This window comes from Stylophora pistillata, chromosome 2, assembly GCF_964205215.1.
Source record: "Stylophora pistillata chromosome 2, jaStyPist1.2, whole genome shotgun sequence".
In the NCBI taxonomy this organism is placed as follows: domain Eukaryota; kingdom Metazoa; phylum Cnidaria; class Anthozoa; order Scleractinia; family Pocilloporidae; genus Stylophora; species Stylophora pistillata.
Window position 1 is genome coordinate 21,698,284 of NC_142520.1, and position 18,976 is coordinate 21,717,259.

Below are 18,976 nucleotides of genomic sequence, written 5' to 3' on the forward strand. Positions count from 1 at the left end.
AGATGTGATTAAAGTGATCAAATCCCGCTCAGTCCAAATTTTCTTTTGAAACATTTATCCTATTTAAGTATGATTATTTGGGGTGTACAGGGTCAGGGTTTCCCTTGTATGAATTATATATATATATATATATATATATATATATATATATATATATATATATATATATATAACTAACTGCAGACAGTACTGTTTCGGCCTTCTGGGCCTCATCAGTGCAGTGCTAATGCTAGGATGGAGGAGAACCAATATGGTCACCCCAAACGATCCAACCTTTGTGGTATCGTCTAAGCCATGCCAGAGTGCTCAAACTAGAGTACACTAGCGAGCATGCGCAATTGCAGAGCAATGACTCATCCTAGTTAGAGTGCTCAATTTGGACATGAAAGCAAAGCTTTGTATGCCAAAGAGCTATATGCTATATGCTATATGCTATATGCTATATGACGCAGCGAATTTATATATATATATATATATATATATATATATAAATTCGCTGCGTCAATGTTGGCTCGAGACCTTTTAACTTGTTATATATATATATATATATATATATATATATATACATATATATATAACCTAGCGTATGCTCGCTAGTTTACTCTAGTTATAGCACTCTGGCATGGCTTAGACGATATCACAAAGGTTGGGTCGTTTGGGGTGACCGTCTAGGTTCTCCCCCATCATAGCATCAGCACTGCACTGATGAGGCCCAGAAGGCCGAAACACTACTGTCTGCAGTTAGCTGTATATATATATGTAACAAGTCTTTAATGGAACTCTCAGGCCAACAAAGGTGCACCGCGCCAGGACGATCAATAAAGATTCGCAGTCCAAACCTCACAGCCAATACGAACGTAGAAAGTTTAAAAAATTGCGAGGATGGACAACCTCTAACGTAAAAATTATAAAAAATTTTAATAAAAAACGATTCGGTCAGAGACCTTCTTCAGTTATTTACCTCCTTTTTTTTAATAAAAAGATAACAAAAAACCTAATTACAAAGAAAGCAATGGACAAAATACAAGAAACAAACCCTAAAAACTAAGAGATAAGAATACTAAATATGTTAATATGAGTGGCGTAACCAATTGCAAGGAAGCAATGCGGCGAACATTAAAAAAGAGAAGGCCCACTTCTTACTACAACTGTAAACCGTAACAAAATCCCAAAACAAGGCCTTTGGAGCCCGAAAGGGTAAATTACCAACAAAATCCCTGGAGGGGCCCTTAAATGATACAAATCATAATAGGATCTCTTGGCAGGGCCTCTGAGTCCAATCCACACCTAAAGAGTCGACAAAATCCAAGAAAAGGGCCTTTCAACGATCAATTAGTAGCGCCTAATATAAGATGGAAAATTGATTATAGCAAATTCTATTTTTCGAATGAAATTCCATTCTTTTATTCAAACCATGCGGTGCCAAAGAGAACATTTGAGCACTCCAATAGGCCTCTTTTGTGATTAAACGCATTTTAAAAAGAAGTGTAACATGGAAAGCATTATTTACCAGGCAGAGGTCACCACAGAAACCGCAAAGGAAACGTACATTGGTCTCTGTGACACTGCTTTTAAAATGCGTTACAGGAACCACTTGTGTTCATTCCGAAACGAACGTTACAGGCATGCTACTGAACTTAGCAAATATATATGGAGTCTTAAAGATAAGGACACTAAGTTTAATATTAAGTGGCGCAAGGTGAAACAAGCTAGTTCGTATTCCAATGTAGCTAAAAGATGCAACTTGTGTTTCTGGGAAAAATATTTTATCATTTGTAAACCGCAGATGGCAAGTTTAAACAAAAGAAATGAGCTGACATCAGGTTGCAGACATGTCAGGAAATTCCTGTTAAAGAACCTAACGTTACGATAGCGCGTGCAGTATGTTGCGCGCGCATGTATACATTGTTTCGTCTTTTAAATTTTGGTGGATTGTAACCGTTATTTCTGGCAGTTGCCTGACGATTGCTTCGCGAGAGGCATGAAACTCAGAATTGCAGTAAAAGTTAAAGTAACCTAATTCTTGAGGTATAATTATCCATAGCTCTAGCCCTGCTATTGCATGTCTATTGCATGTCTGACATGTCTAGCGCCTGCACTTGGTCCCACAAGTGTGGCGCCCAGGCAATGGTTTATTCCAGAGCTTGGCACAGTGTCTGTACTGCACTGATCAGACCCACATAGGTCGAAACAGTGTGCGCCTTGTCTGCAGTTATATATTTAACAAATGGTGGACGCCATAGCGTGTACTATTGAGTTCTGGATGTACGCGGGAGGTTACTAAGCACGAAAGAATTGTAAGAGTCGCACGAGGCGATAGCCGAGTGCGACTCTAGCTTCTTTCGTGCTTAGCAAACCTCCGAAGTGCATCCATAACTAAATAGTACACGCTACGGCGTTCACCATTTGTTTTATAACATAACATTGGAAGAACAGAAGTCCTTTTATTGAGCTACATCGTAAAAAAATATTCATGTAGTCTTACATGACAAGAGAAAACAAGCGCGCGAAAATTCATTCATAACAACCGACTGCACACCAGCAACTCGATAAAGTTTAATCGCGCTTCCTGAAATACCGACCAAAATCCTCTTTATAAGGTCTGTATCCAACAACCGGTGAAAGAGTTCAGCAGAACTATGAACAAGCTGTAGTGTTTACCATTTGTTTTATAACATAACATTGATACATTGTAACAAGAGTTCCCTTTTATTTAACAAATCTTACCTGATCAGAAAAAAACAAGCGCGCGCGGAAAAATAGTCTTAGTAATTGCTCACGTCAGCAGCATATACCCATGGGAAAAAAGTAGATGCTGAATTAACCAATCAGAGCGCGCGCTTTGTTTTAGTTATGATATATATATTAAAATCCCCTGATGAGTGGGAAACCATGAAATAGGTCTGTAAGGATGAAATTTAGTTGATGAACTTTTTATTCTGCCTATCACACGTTACTCTCCCTCTACTAAATGTATAAAGCATTGTTTTACGAATATCAAGTTTAACCCTATATATATATATATATATATATATATATATATATATACATACATATATATATATGTATAACTAATGTGGCACACAAGGACGGACAACTTCGAGCGAAGGAAGACATATACTCAAATCGATCTAAAAAATTTAATAAAAGACGTTTCGGTCTGAGACCTTCATCAGTTGTAATACAATTAACTTACAAACTCCTTAAAAAGGTTTACAAAGAGGGCGTGATGACATGTATTAACAGAAACAGTAATTACTACGCGAAAAATTACCACAGTCTACAAGAAAAACAAGCATAGAAATGAAAAAATTGTCAAATCCACTGAAAATGTTAAGGAACCAGCGTTGAAATAAGGCGAGAATTGTACCAAAATTCCCAATCAAAACTAAGACCGGGACCTATGATGCCCACCCAGTAGGTAGCAATCAAACAAGACGACACATCGTTTCTGTTACTCTAAGTTTCGTGCTTACGCACTCATCAGACAGATTATATATTATATAATAAATAAATATATAAATATATATATATGTATATATCTGGAGGATATGCTTTAGTTGGCTGTATAGTGCTCGATAAATAAAGTAGAGCGTAAATAGAAATAGTAAAATCAACAAAGAAACAAAGTTTCCGTAACTCGTAGTTTCATGCTTTCGCAATTTCATGCTTTCGTTGCTCATTTTACTATTTATATATATATACTAAAACCAATGAAAAACGAAAATCCTCTTTTTCTTTTTCTTTGCTTTTGCGCTACGCATTTCACCGCTGTTGCGGCTCTTTAGGCATTGCAAACTGTGTTTATTCACTTATTACGTCACAAATGTAATTGTAATTACAATAATAATTGCTATTGCAATTCGAAGCTCGCGTGAGTAACTAGCGTAATTTCAAATCATTAAGAACGGGTTTATATTTAGAATAAGAATCTATATAAGAATCTTTCTTTGTTCTTTCTCATGACCTCGGAAGGGCCGAGAATCTTGTAAGACGGAAAGATAGCGAACTGAGGGGTCAGTCCCGCAGCGCATTCATCAATATGCTTGCTGACTCCCAGCATACGTGTACGCGGGTCTATAATTTGTTGTTTATGAACTGTCACTCTATTTCTCAGGACATCACCCGTTTCTCCTATATAAATATATCGACATCCTGCACGTGGTATTACGTAAATCAAGTTCATTCAGGTGCAGTTCATCGAGTGTTTTATCCGAAGTATTTCATTCGTGGCTGAGAAGGTGAATTATTTACCCTGTTTTAAATAGGGACATGTTCTGCAACGTTTTGTTTCAAAAATTAACTTCCGCATCAGTATCCTTTTGCTTGGAGAAATAGGAGTTTGTTAACATCCCTTTTAGGTTTCTGGGTTATCGCTGACTGTGATTTACTTTAGTCTTGCTCAGAATGGATTTTAATGAGGAGTTTTGGTTCAACATTGGAAGTGTTCTCCTGACCAGCTGAAATACTTGCGGATTGTTGGGGTTCTAAGTTGTTACAAGACAAAGGACATTATTTTCGGTAGTTTGCTCTCTCACCCTTCTTAACTCTTCCGTCGTTTGAGCGCGGGCCTTGTTTACACCGTAATCAATCATCTCAGCTGGATATTGTTTCCTCAGCAGGATTTTTTTGAGATTGTGGAGGCGCCGTTTCCTTCTGTCCTGGTCCTCAACAGTGATACGTATCCTCCGAGCCAGGTTGTATGGTATGTTATTTTTAGTGTGTTTTGGATGGCTGGATGTATGTGGGAGGTATTGGAATGAATCCGTCGGCTCATAATAAATATACGTTGTTAGGTGAGTATTGTCTTTTCTTATCATCACATCAAGGAACGGAAGTTCTTTGCAGCTAGTTTAAGCATTAAGTTGAATGCTGTTATATAGACTATTTAAGATATCATGAACCTCCTTTAATTTTTCCTCACAGTATGGCCAGGTTCTATAACAATCATCTGAGAATTTTCCCCAGTTTGTGTAAAAATAATGGCTTATTTCTTCTCGCATTTTGTCAGAGACCTGGTTGTATAATTCGTTCTCCAAATACCCGAGTACGTCTTAAGAGCTGCATCAGCAGTGAAACGCGTAGCGCAAAAGCAAAGAAAAAGAAAAACAGGACTTTCGTTTTTCATTGGTTTTAGTATCGTTATTCGATATAGAAGTTTACAGTTTCTTTATATATATATATATATATATGCAGTTAGATAGCTCTCGCTTGGCTTTGCCTTTTGGCTACCTTGCGATTGAGCACTCTACACTGGGGTTGCCATGCACTTAGCCTTCGGGCGAAGCTCAACACCTTAGTTGTGATTTGAGCACTCGCGCATGGCAACGTGTCTGCACTTGGTCCCACAAGTGTAGCGCCCAGGCAATGGTTTATTCCAGAGCTTGGCCCAGTGTATGCACTGCACTGATGAGACCCACATAGGTCGAAACAGTGTGCACTGTCTGCAGTATATATATATATATATATATATATATATATATATATATATATATATAATTATACCTCAAGAATTAGGTTACTTGAACTTTTACTGCAACTCTGAGTTTCATGCCTCTTGCGAAGCAATCGTCAGGCAACTGCCAGAAATAACGGTTACAATCCACCAACATTTAAAAGACGAAACAATGTATAGATGCGCGCGCAACATACTGCACGCGCTATCGTAACGTTAGGTTCTTTAACAGGAATTTCCTGACATGTCTGCAACCTGATGTCAGCTCATTTCTTTTGTTTAAACTTGCCATCTGCGGTTTACAAATGATGAAATATTTTTCCCACAAACACAAGTTGCATCTTTTGGCTACATTGGAATACGAACTAGCTTGTTTCACCTTGCGCCACTTAATATTAAACTTAGTGTCCTTATCTTTAAGACTCCATATATATTTGCTAAGTTCAGTAGCATGCCTGTAACGTTCGTTTCGGAATGAACACAGGTGGTTCCTGTAACGCATTTTAAAAGCAGTGTCACAGAGACCAATGTACGTTTCCTTTGCGGTTTCTGTGGTGACCTCTGCCTGGTAAATAATGCTTTCCATGTTACAGTTGCCATCCATGGGGCATATGTCAGGTTTTCGACAGTTGCAGCTTTTCCTAGCTCGATCATTAGCGCGTGCGAGTTTCCGGATTTCAGATTTGTTGTGGTTAGATATGACAGTTTTAATGCTGCCCATGCAGCTGTAGCTCAGTTTAAGGGTGTTCCGGTTGAAAATTTTGTGAAGAGGATTAGCTTTTGTGAAATGCTTATCAATAAGTGCAAGGAAGCATTTTCCGACGTTAGTTTCCACGTTCTTGCTGTATGGTGGGTTAAACCAAGTAATATTCCGCTGCCTGTTTCTTCGTGGACGTGGTGCCTGGTTTGATGCAGCGTTGAATGACAGGGTGTAGCTGTACCCACTTTTTTTGAGAGCTTCTTGATAAATAGGTTTAGCACTATCGAAGCATTCCCTGTCGGAAGATATCTCGGAGAGCCTCCTATTGATTGATTCAGGGATGTTGCGCAGAATGGATGGTGGGTGGTTAGATTTTTTATGCACGTACAGGGGGATGTTGCCTTCCTTAGTAAAAGGGTAATACTTCCCACTTGAGAGGTCAAGCGTGACGTCTAGAAAATTGGTTTTGGTGATGTTAGCCTCGACTGTGATTTTTAAGTCATTGTCGCGGAAGACTTTGCAAAAGCCTTTCTTGATATTCTCTATTTCCTGCGGTGTTCCATTGAGGGCAGCCAAACCATCATCCCGGTATAAACCAATATTTTGACCATACTTCTCGGTAAGAATCGATAAGAGAAAGCATCCAACCAGCTCACACGTTTCTGCTCCATCGAAGGACCCCATGGTAACATCAAAGAGGTTGCTGGCAGATTTTTTCTCCCATGGGCGATCATCGTTAAATAGCAGAGATCGTTTTGCATGCAAGATAATTTCACGCTCATGGCTGTTGATTGAGCAGTACTTAGAGGCAAAATCTAGTGCTTTGGAAAGCAACTTCTCAGTGATGGAGGGGTAGAATTCACAAACGTCGAAACAGATGAATGAAAGAGAGCTCTTGTCTTCTAAACTATTAAACCATTTGAGAACACTTGAGGTGTTTTTCCACTGGTTTAGTTTACTGCTGGTGATGATAGCGTTGTTAATTTCATCGAGGAGATGCTTACTGATTTTCCCAATTTCAGGCTTAGAAGGGTTTATTAAGCGGCATGATGGATTGTCTTGAAAATTGGGCTTATGGTCTTTCAACGTGATGAATGCATCTTCCTGAATCAATCAATAGGAGGCTCTCCGAGATATCTTCCGACAGGGAATGCTTCGATAGTGCTAAACCTATTTATCAAGAAGCTCTCAAAAAAAGTGGGTACAGCTACACCCTGTCATTCAACGCTGCATCAAACCAGGCACCACGTCCACGAAGAAACAGGCAGCGGAATATTACTTGGTTTAACCCACCATACAGCAAGAACGTGGAAACTAACGTCGGAAAATGCTTCCTTGCACTTATTGATAAGCATTTCACAAAAGCTAATCCTCTTCACAAAATTTTCAACCGGAACACCCTTAAACTGAGCTACAGCTGCATGGGCAGCATTAAAACTGTCATATCTAACCACAACAAATCTGAAATCCGGAAACTCGCACGCGCTAATGATCGAGCTAGGAAAAGCTGCAACTGTCGAAAACCTGACATATGCCCCATGGATGGCAACTGTAACATGGAAAGCATTATTTACCAGGCAGAGGTCACCACAGAAACCGCAAAGGAAACGTACATTGGTCTCTGTGACACTGCTTTTAAAATGCGTTACAGGAACCACCTGTGTTCATTCCGAAACGAACGTTACAGGCATGCTACTGAACTTAGCAAATATATATGGAGTCTTAAAGATAAGGACACTAAGTTTAATATTAAGTGGCGCAAGGTGAAACAAGCTAGTTCGTATTCCAATGTAGCCAAAAGATGCAACTTGTGTTTGTGGGAAAAATATTTCATCATTTGTAAACCGCAGATGGCAAGTTTAAACAAAAGAAATGAGCTGACATCAGGTTGCAGACATGTCAGGAAATTCCTGTTAAAGAACCTAACGTTACGATAGCGCGTGCAGTATGTTGCGCGCGCATCTATACATTGTTTCGTCTTTTAAATTTTGGTGGATTGTAACCGTTATTTCTGGCAGTTGCCTGACGATTGCTTCGCAAGAGGCATGAAACTCAGAGTTGCAGTAAAAGTTCAAGTAACCTAATTCTTGAGGTATAATTATCCATAGCTCTAGCCCTGCTATTGAGCACTTTTTAGTAGATGATGATCTCATTCCGCTATTTTGGTTATATATATATATATATATATATACTGCAGACAGTGATATATATATAGATAGATATATATATATAGATATATAATATCTATATATATCTATATATATATGTATATATATATAGATATATGTAAAGAAACTGTAATATATAGATATTATATATTTTCTTTATAATATATAGAAAATGTACTATATATAGATATATATATATATATATATATATATATATACATACATAAGTTAGGGAATTAAAGAAGACGCATCAATTCTCTTTATCTCTGAGTTTCGCGCCTAAGCGCACGTCAGACAGAGTTACAGAGAGTCGATGTGCCCTCTTTAATTCCCTAACTTATGTATAATTAACGGCCATTTGATGGAAATCTTTTATTATTAAAGACACTAGGGAACGCCTGTCATATAAAGAGTGGATCTCGTAAACGGGCAGTGTTGGACCATTGTCGGATTACAGAATTTCATGTCAAGAATGTGACAGTTGATGTCAGGTTGCATTTTTGTTATAAATACTAAGATGACGGCTTGGAGCGGGAAATCTGATACACCTGTCATAGGTTCTGTAACACCTTGACTTGTATCAGTTTCAAACAAAAACGTTAAGAGACTTTTGGAGTTGTTGTGCAGCAAAAGAGACACATCTTGGCCGCTCTTTCAGAAAGATTTGACAATACATATTATCCACCACTGAATCATTACAACTCTTTGTTCGTCTAGCTTTGAGAAATTGGTGAGAACTGGTCTGAAGTCTGAGTTTTCAACAAGCGATTGTCAGAGACTGCTAGGAGAATTCTCTGTTCTTAATTTGTTTCATTGTTTTTTTTTTTTTTTGGTGTTTTTTTTCTTTTTTTTTTTATTTACAGCACAAATTGAAATCAAACGAGCAGGACTTTTTTATGTCTTTAAACCTTGATCTATAGGTATCGTTACTTACATCAATACGGGTTAAGACCCACTTGTCGGTAATCCTGAGATTGAAAACTCGTACAGGAAAATAAAAAAAAAAGAATAGTACTCACAAAAATCGCAGCTTTGTGTTCTTGTCAAAGATTCCCGGGGGAAGGTTTTGCACTTGAATCTCAGACAAGTACCTATAGACAAAGCCCAGATACATAAATGTTGCATAGCATATAAAACAGCAGCAATACCATTCAAAATCATTTACTTGTTAGCTAGGTATTCCTACACTAGAAGTGTAACTTTAAGGATAATTATGACTAATGAGTCAGTTTCTTCTTTCAGTTCGATTCTTTTTTTCGAAGAAATATATAATTAATAAGCTGTAAGATGATTTCTCTTGGCATAAAATAATGGTAAAACCAAGTGCCAGTGGCACATCTTTTAATTTAATGTATCCAGCCACAGAGATACTTTATTTGTTTGCAAACCTGACTGTAACTCGAGGCCCACTTAATTTTCATGATATTCTGAGCCGCAAGAACTTGTAAACAGGTGTCTTCTGGCGAAGGACATTTCAGATGACATTTAATCTTGGAAATTTTGTGAATTCCTAACGTACTTATTGGTGGCAAATTATGGCGAGAACGAGGGAACCCCAGCAAATACGAAACGGAACACGGTAACTAGATTCACAGGTAATTTGGTTATATCAAATAAGTTGAAATTGTAAATTAGCCACGGTAACGAGTAAAAAGCTGACGTTTCGAGCGTTAGCCCTTCGTCAGAGCGAATGGAGGAATTGTGGGTTGTGTGTGGGTTTATATGCAGAAAATGGAGCTACGCCATAGGTGGGAACATGGCGATGAGAATAACACGAATAATCAGTGGAATGAAAAGCGTTCGTTCATCATTGTGGGATTAAGAGTTTCGATTTGAAAGATAAACTATTGTTCAAGAGTTTTGCGGCTTTCCGTGTTACCTAAATGCAAGGAAATACCGCAGATTGCCACCAGCCATATGTTGCTTAGAATGATTAGGTAAATTAAAATGTGTAGCGACTGGTTTTGATGCGTCCTTGTCATTTCTTTCTACGTCGCGAAGGTGTTCTCGGAATCGGTTACTTAGTCGTCTTCCTGTTTCGCCGATGTACAACATTTTGCAATAAGTTCAAGTTATGTAATAGATTACGTTAGCGAAGGTGCACGTGAAGTGATCGGTGATCTTAATGGATCGTTTGGGTCCCGATATTTTCTCAGCGTTTTGAATGAAAGTACAAGTTTTGCATCGTGCGCGAACACATTTAAAGTACCGGGTTGGTCATTAGTGTGGAATGAACTTCTCACCAAAAAGTTACCCAATGTTTTTGTCGCGTTTGAATGAAATAAGTAGAGGTTGCGAAAAGATAGTGCCAGTCTCTGGACCGTTTTGAAGTAATTTAAAGCTTTTAAGAATAATGGATTTAAGTGAGTGGTTGTGAGGGTGAAACATGAGAGTGAATGGAATGCGGTCGGAACTTTCCTTCTGTGATGTTTGTAGTGCTGACTGTCGATCAATACCTTGGGCGTGGTGGTGACCCACTTGAACAACAGAAACAGGGTAACCACATTTTTCGAAAAACTGGCACACTGACTCTGATTTGTGGGAAAAATCAGAGTCATCACAACATAAACGACGACGTCTTAGAAACTAAGAAAAGGGAATGGAATTGTTAACATGAGATGGATGGGAAGATGAATACAACAAGTAGCTATGTGAGTCTGTAGGTTTGTAATACACACTAGTGCATAAACCGTTGCCTTCAATTGAAACTTTGATATCTAAAATAGGTGGAGAATTGTCGGAGATTTTCCAGGTATATTCTAGAGCCGGGTGAAAAGAATTGACTGCAGTTATGAATTGAATTAGCTCCTCTCTGGTAGAGGAGGTAGCGCCGATACCGTTGTCGATGTAGCGACCGTATGGTTCAGGTTTGGGGCCAATATGTTGGCTAAAAAGTTGGTGTTCAACAAAACCTACATTAAGATTGGCATAGATAGGTCTCATTTTAGTACCCATGGCTACGCCATTGGTTTGTTTGAAAAAGTGGTCCCCGAATGAAAAACAATTAACTGTGAGCACTAGTTCAGCTAAGCGAAGTAGGGTTTCAGATTTAGGTTCCTTAATTGTGCGTTGATCAAAAAAAAAAAAAAATTGGAGGGCCAGAAGACCTTCGCCATTAGGAATGGCAGTGTTAAGTGGTGTAATGTCCATGGTGAAAAGAAATTCAATCATTACACCCACCTTCCACGTAAGAAGGAGCTGGGTTTTCAAATCTCCGAGATTAGTGAAGACGAATCTTCAGTAAGTGTTGCACTCAAATTTGTCTTACCCCTCATGCGGACTAGATGTTGGATTATTGTATCCATCATCGTCATTATAGTTGTAATAGTTATAGCTGTCATAATCTGTAAATCTCGTGCCAACCGGCACATAAGGTCTTTGCGGTATTGTTTTATTTGAAACAGTCTGATGTGAATTTTCTGGCCCCATTCCAACAATTAACGACCTGAAACAGATATTTTTCAGGCGGTTCTTCTTTAGATCTTACTCGGTCTCCCCGAGCCCTTTTCCTATATGGTGTCTCGGAAATAGCCTCGACTTGTGATGTTTTCATTTTACGACATATGCCCGACTATTCTATCTGCTTTACTGAATTCAATCGTCATACCAAACAGGTGCAGCTGTATTCATGATAGTAGCTCTGATTTCTTTTTAAGCATTCAGTCTTCTTAGTTTAAAGTCATTTATATATTTGGATATATAGGATAGGAGATACTTTTCGATGAAGTAGCTGAATTTTGAATCATTTTGTGTTTCTAGAAATACTAATTGCAATTCAGTAATAAAAATAGAGGCCACCAAAACCAGGATTGGCAGGCGTAAGAAGCAGAAGATATTTTTTTAAAGAGGTCACAATGTTTCTATGAAAACCTCTGGTTAATTGTTAAAAGAATGATCGCAGCTTTTGAGAAATAAGCGGGCAATTCTTATCGTTGGAAGCTCGTTTTAAGGAAAAAAATTAAAAAAAAAAAAAAAGAGAAGGACGCTATAACCTTATAAAAACATTGCTCTTTAAAGGAACGTCGCCTTTTTTAGGCATTCACTTTCCGTTACTTTTTCCTAACTTTTTGATGTTTAACATTGTATAGGAAATGCCAGCAGCAAGCAAGCGAATCTCCATGCATATTTATCGACAGTAAACTCTCACAAAGAACCTGAGATGTCGAACATCCAGTTCCTAGTGGCCTAGCTGTATACTCCTCACTCTAATGGTGCCAATAATGTTTGGTCTTTTTCTGAGTAAAGACTGAGATTACTAATCAGGAAAATTTTCATTGCAGGGTCATTCTTTTCGCCCCTAAAATTATCAGTTTTCAATTAAAAAAGGAAAAAAAGGAAACCAAAGGGTCGTTAATCCATATCCACATAGGGTCAAAAACTTCAGCAATAAGTCAAATCCATAGACATAGGATAATAACTTTTGTTATGGTAGCTTTAGGTAAACTAAGGGATTTGCATGTCTGTTTTTGTTTTTGTTTTCTATTTATTTATTTATTCCTTCCTTTTGTTTTGTCTTTTATCGCATTGCTTTACTTATGGTCTTGTAACAAACGATCATTCCAGTTTTGTTTGTGATCGCATGATTTCTTAAAATACAACTGAAAGGTAATGAACGAAGCCTTTGCCAACTGTTCAGTTCATAGTCGGAAGTTCCTTCCTCCTCATACGAATTGTTCTTGAAGCTGTTCTTGAAATTTCTGATCTACGGATTTTAACATGAATTTGCTGGCACAATCATTCTTTTGAACAAGGCCTCCTACATGTAATATAATTTCCCATATCAAGTTATCGTATCTTAAAAGTGGAAGCGTCAGCGAATTATAAGTTATAAAGGAAAATAGGTACTTTAACTCTTTATTGCTACTCTTATAGTGTCTTAGAATAGTCTAACCCAACTTACAGCCACAGCAACTCAGTATTTGTACTGAAAATATCTGACGGCAATTCCTTCAACGGGTTCCTGGACAATAAACTACAAATGCAACAAAAACAAAATGAGTTACAAGTGCATTTATAACTAATTAATTGTTGAGTTATTTTAAGACCTTTAAAGCTAGAAAACTCTAACAAAGAGAGGTAATTACTCGCCGAAATATATATATATATATATATAAGTAGAAACTTGTAAGGGGTCCCATAAACAATGCTGATCAGTCTCAAACGCGCTGCCTGGAGGATCACTGAAGCGATCGTGGGCTCTTGAAATAACGTAAATAAGAGCAGAAATGTAATGGTCAAGAGGCCAACTCCAATGTAGCTTTGTTGGTTTAATAGCTCGACGTTTCGACCGTCTCGGTCTTCTTCAGGAGCATACTAATTACATGAGCAATATTCAAATTTAAAATTCGTGTCAACAGTAAAAATGTCATGACGTAATAATATAAAAATAGAATAGATAACAGCGAAACGTGTCATGTTGTCTAAAATAGATAAACTAAAGTAGTTATAATTCATGTAGTAAGCTTATTGATAGTAGGATTGAGTCTTGATATCCAATAATTTTCTCTTGCTTTTCTGATTTCTTGATTTTGACTTCTAACTTTTTCAATGACCGTAAGTTTAAGATGGTCGACTCCACAGTTCTTAAAATGTCTGACAGAGGGTATGTTTTTATGTCCACCCTTGATGTCGCTACGGTGTTGATTGCCACGGTGGTGAATTGGGTGACCTGTCTCGCCTACGTACTGAATGTTACATCTGCTGCATTCAATCAGGTATATCACATTGCTTAATACATGAATTATAACTACTTTAGTTCATCTATCTTAGACACCATGACACGTTTCGCTGTTATCTATTCTATTTTTATATTATTACGTCATGACATGTTTACTGTTGACACGAATTTTAAATTTGAATATTGCTCATGTAATTAGTATGCTCCTGAAGAAGACCGAGACGGTCGAAACGTCGAGCTATTAAACCAACAAAGCTACATTGGAGTTGGCCTTTTGACCATTACATTTCTGCTCTTATATATATATATATATATATATATATATATATATATATATACATATATATATATATATGGTTATATATATATATATGTATATATATATAACCAAAATAGCGGAATGAGATCATCATCTACTAAAAAGTGCTCAATAGCAGGGCTAGAGCTATGGATAATTATACCACAAGAATTAGGTTACATGAACTTTTACTGCAACTCTGAGTTTCATGCCTCTTGCGAAGCAATCGTCAGGCAACGAGTTGCCTGAGGATTGCTTCGCAAGAGGCATGAAACTCAGAGTTGCAGTAAAAGTTCAAGTAACCTAATTCTTGAGGTATAAATATATATATATATATAATACGATATTTCCAAGGCTCTCTTATAGGGTTAGCGTTAGCGAGCAATGAGAGTACTGGATACGGTGGTCTGGGTTCAAGCCCGCTGTCAATGGGACTCTTTCGTTATAGTCACCCAATTCCAATCTATAACTGTGTTCTTTAATTGCCTGAATGGTTTCCTTCCCGACGATGTTTTTTATTCCCATCTCTCCATACTAGCTCTCTTCTATGCTTAATTTCCCTTGTCTAATCTATTATTTTGGAATTATCGTGGTATTTAATCATGCATGCAACAAGGTGTCTTTTTCGAATTAATAAATGGCTAAATAGAAATTTCAAATTTCCATGCGTTTAAACTCTACAGGCATAGCTTGTTCTCGATACATACAGACACTTTTCATTTTTATTGATTGAAGACAAATGCCGAAGGCTCCCCATAAGCGTATGTCGGATCCTAACACCAAATTGTAAGCGCCTTCTGTTTTGATTTGTTTGCCCTTCGTACCCCGTTTCGCTTAAGAACTTTACTGCGTTCGCCGCAGGGAAAGGCCTAATAATCATGTCGTTTTTTAGTTCTGCGGGTTTAGCGATACCCCAAAAGTATCGATCCAAAGCGAGGCCGTTTTCAACTTTTTGATGCCTTAAATCCGCGGGGTTGACATGCTTTTACTTTTTGGCCGAACAAAATGAATTACTTCAAACTAAAAACAAGCCACCATTCGGTGTTTTGATATATATATATATATATATATATATATATATATATGGGTCACTGGATAATGCAATTGAAGACGTTTTATTGGCTTAGCCATTATGGTATATGAGCCAATATATCATAATCTACAAATATGGCAAGCGTACGCGTCAGCTTAGAATTAAAAGGGAGCTAAAAAATTTAAGATTTGGTAAAATTTGTCTAATATCTTGGGGGCGTTTTAAATAAAACAATTATTACACTCGCGCTTGTTGGATATGAGATGATTATAGCCAACGAGGCGCGTAGCGCCTCGTTGGCTATCTATCATCTCATATCCAACGCGCACTCGTGGAATAATTGTTATATATATATATATATATATATATATATCTATTTTTTTTTTTTTTTTGCTATCTCTCTGCTATCTATCTGGCTGCTTCAAACTCATCGAAGTAGTGCTTAGCCTTCTCTTTTTTTCTTCCAGCTACTTCGATATTTTTTCCGGAACAGAAAACTCTCTTCGCAATTCTAGATATCTTTAACGCTTATAAGAAAAAGTCTCCCACTCCATGGAGCGTTTGGCCATCTTTTTCTTTTTTTTTTTATATATCCCCAACCCCTGTTATTTGTTTTATTTCATGTTAGTTCATTTATTAAAAAAAATATCGTTATTACTGTTACTATTATAATAGTCATTATTATAATAATAATAATAATAGTCATAATCATCAGTTCTATCACTATTATTATTACTATTGTTACTATTTTGCCTTTCTGTTCCTGTCTCCTTCGTTTTAATCGTCTTCCCTTATTTTTTTCACTCAGACCAATTCGTGGTCTGATGATGAACACCGAACTCTTCTTTATTCGTATAATGTAGGTTCTTGCACCCTTTTACTTAGAAACCTGATTCAATTAGCGCATTCATAGACGTATCAAACGCGCGGTCTCCATTTTCGCTGACATTGAACTCTCCATGCAATAGTCCGCACAACTATGTTAATAAAGTTCATTACAAGTCCATGCGATTTTGGTTGCAGTTTATGCTTTGAGGTATTTACAATCAATTAAGGAATTCCATAAAAGTGCAAAATTTTTATCCGAACCAGCATGAATAAACTCAAGTCAGAGCTACATTCACAAAAATATATCGGTTGGTTCTTCAGGTTTTCTCACGAGTGTCTTGCATTACACTGTTAATAGGTACAGTAGCATCCCCCACTTACAGAGACTTCAGAAGATGGTTGTTTCTAAAAATTCCTGAAGACAAATTCTTCAGCTGGTTTTCGTCGATTAACCTATTACAAGAAAACATTTTAAACCATCGATTAAGTAAGACCTTTAAGGTGACAAAAGACCTAAAACCAAAAACACGGCAGGTAATAGTCTTGGCATCTCTGTGTACAATTGAAGAGACAAAACAAAAAAACAAACAGAGAAACAGAAGGAACAAGCAAAAAAAAATTAACAAACAGACAACATCAACAAGGAACATCTTTGTCGGTATCCCTGTGTACGATAGGGATGGATGGAGTGGGGGAGGGTGTGGGGGTGGGCTGAGCCTAACTTTAAGGAGAAATTTTGGTAACAAGGGAACGCTTTACACTGAAATAAACCCTTCCCTTGCAATTTCCTGGTCAAATGGGCTGAGGTGAACTTGAATTGAAGTTGACTACTGAATATGTATTTAAACAATATCTCCTATATACCCATTATATTCTTCTCATGACTATAAGTTTGTTCAGTTTATAATGATTCTCTTTTTAACATACAATGTAGACACCTTACTTCTTGTAGAATTGCAGGACTCAAGTATTTTCTATGTACATATTTCGTCGTAATATAATTAAAGCGTTATTAAATTGCGTGATATTGATTTCAATAGCTAGATGTTGGACTAGGGCCCCACATTCCTTCCACGTTTTTACCAATTCTTGCACAGAATGCTTAGAATCCTCAGCGAGGGAAAGAATATCGGAATTGATTCTATGTCTTGTTCTGGAAATGGGGCTTTCTGTTATAAGCAAGGAGGAGCTCGTATCAGCTCATGACAGTTGCACAGAAACGAACCACTATCCAACAAAATCTCGCCTCATAATCCTTCTTTTTATTTCTCTCGAATATGTCTGGACGTGTCACCTGACCCAACAACTGATAAGAGTCTTGTGATACTCTCTTAATAATTGTTCCCAAGTTAAAAACCTTCCCCATAAGTCCCCCACCATTTTCATGCCAATAAACGTTATTAGACACATAATTCTTGTAAACTTATCTGGTGCAGTGAAAGTGAAAATCATTTAATTTTTCAGTTCTCAAATAATGGAGTTTCTTAATCAAATGAGCTGATAATGTTAATTGGAGGTATGGTGTGCTGGAACTTTGGTGATCAGGTACGAAGTAGACACTTCCAGTACCTCCTCCACTGTGTAAGTGTAAAAGAGACAGATCAAATAATGCATTATCTCTGGAAGCAGCACCCTGAAGAGATGAAGATGTTGGAAGATAATGTTTTGACTGTTTGTGATAAAGAGTGCACTATCGAATTTCAGCCAGGAGCAGACATGCTCTGGCAGAGCTGGGCTGCCAATGAACTTAACTAGGCAACTACATATCCTTCCCCAAATGCAAATGTTCATAAATGAGATTTAAACACTATGGGGGGGGGGGGGGGGGGAAGGGGGTAGCATTGGAATGGGTAAAGATGACACCTGGAAGCCTTACACTTTGGAGATGAGAACCTCTAATGCTGAAAAGGTAAACAGCTTTCTTGCCTCTCTTCCCCCAAATCTTTCAGAAAAAAAAAATACAAATTCAAGAAAGTTACAGTTCACGATTTAAAACGGCATCTGACAGTTAGGTCTCCCTAGGATTGGGCATTCTGCAGACAGGTTAAGGCCAGAGCCCATATATTGTGAGATCAATGCCTTGCAGCATTTTATTTTGATCTCCTATACTTAGAGACAGTGAGAAGAGCAAAGTTTGATCCTTTTGTTTCTGTTCTGGGAGCACCTATAGGGAATAGAGATGGAGATGTTAAAGGGGGACCACCCCAAAGACTCTTTTGAGGGTTTCTGGTATAGACAGTGTTAGGGAGCGTGCTACGAAGCAGGGGATGTTGCAGAAATAAGAGGAGGACCTAAAACAATACTTGCAGAAGACAGATTTTCCTCATGTAAGGCTTGTATCAGGTTAGGGGGTGTGGAATGGGATACTTGGTTTCAAGAGTGAAAGAAAATTTTAGTAATGAAGCTAACAGGTATATCAAGTTACCAGTTAAGCTTGTTGGCAATCAAGCCATTTCATTGGCTCGATATTACTATCGTAGTTGACACTTTAGAAATGAAGATGAAACAGAGGCACAAACAATCCAATGACTGGCTCTTAGCAGGATGGGTTAACCTTCTGAGGAATGCAGGGGGACTTTTTAATAGAATAGAGACCAATTCTGCCCAGGTTGCAGAACTGAAAGAAATGTGTAGTATGTGTTTTAACTTGATGTCTTTGTTTTTTTCATCCAGTGTTAATGTCACAACATGGACAGTTGGATATGCCATTCCCTATCATGCAAATTTGCTGTTTACGAGGTATAGGGTGGGTTGTGGCATTGTCTCTTTGCAGGCTAAAGAGGCCAAACATTCTGGAGTGAAGGAAGATTTGACCTG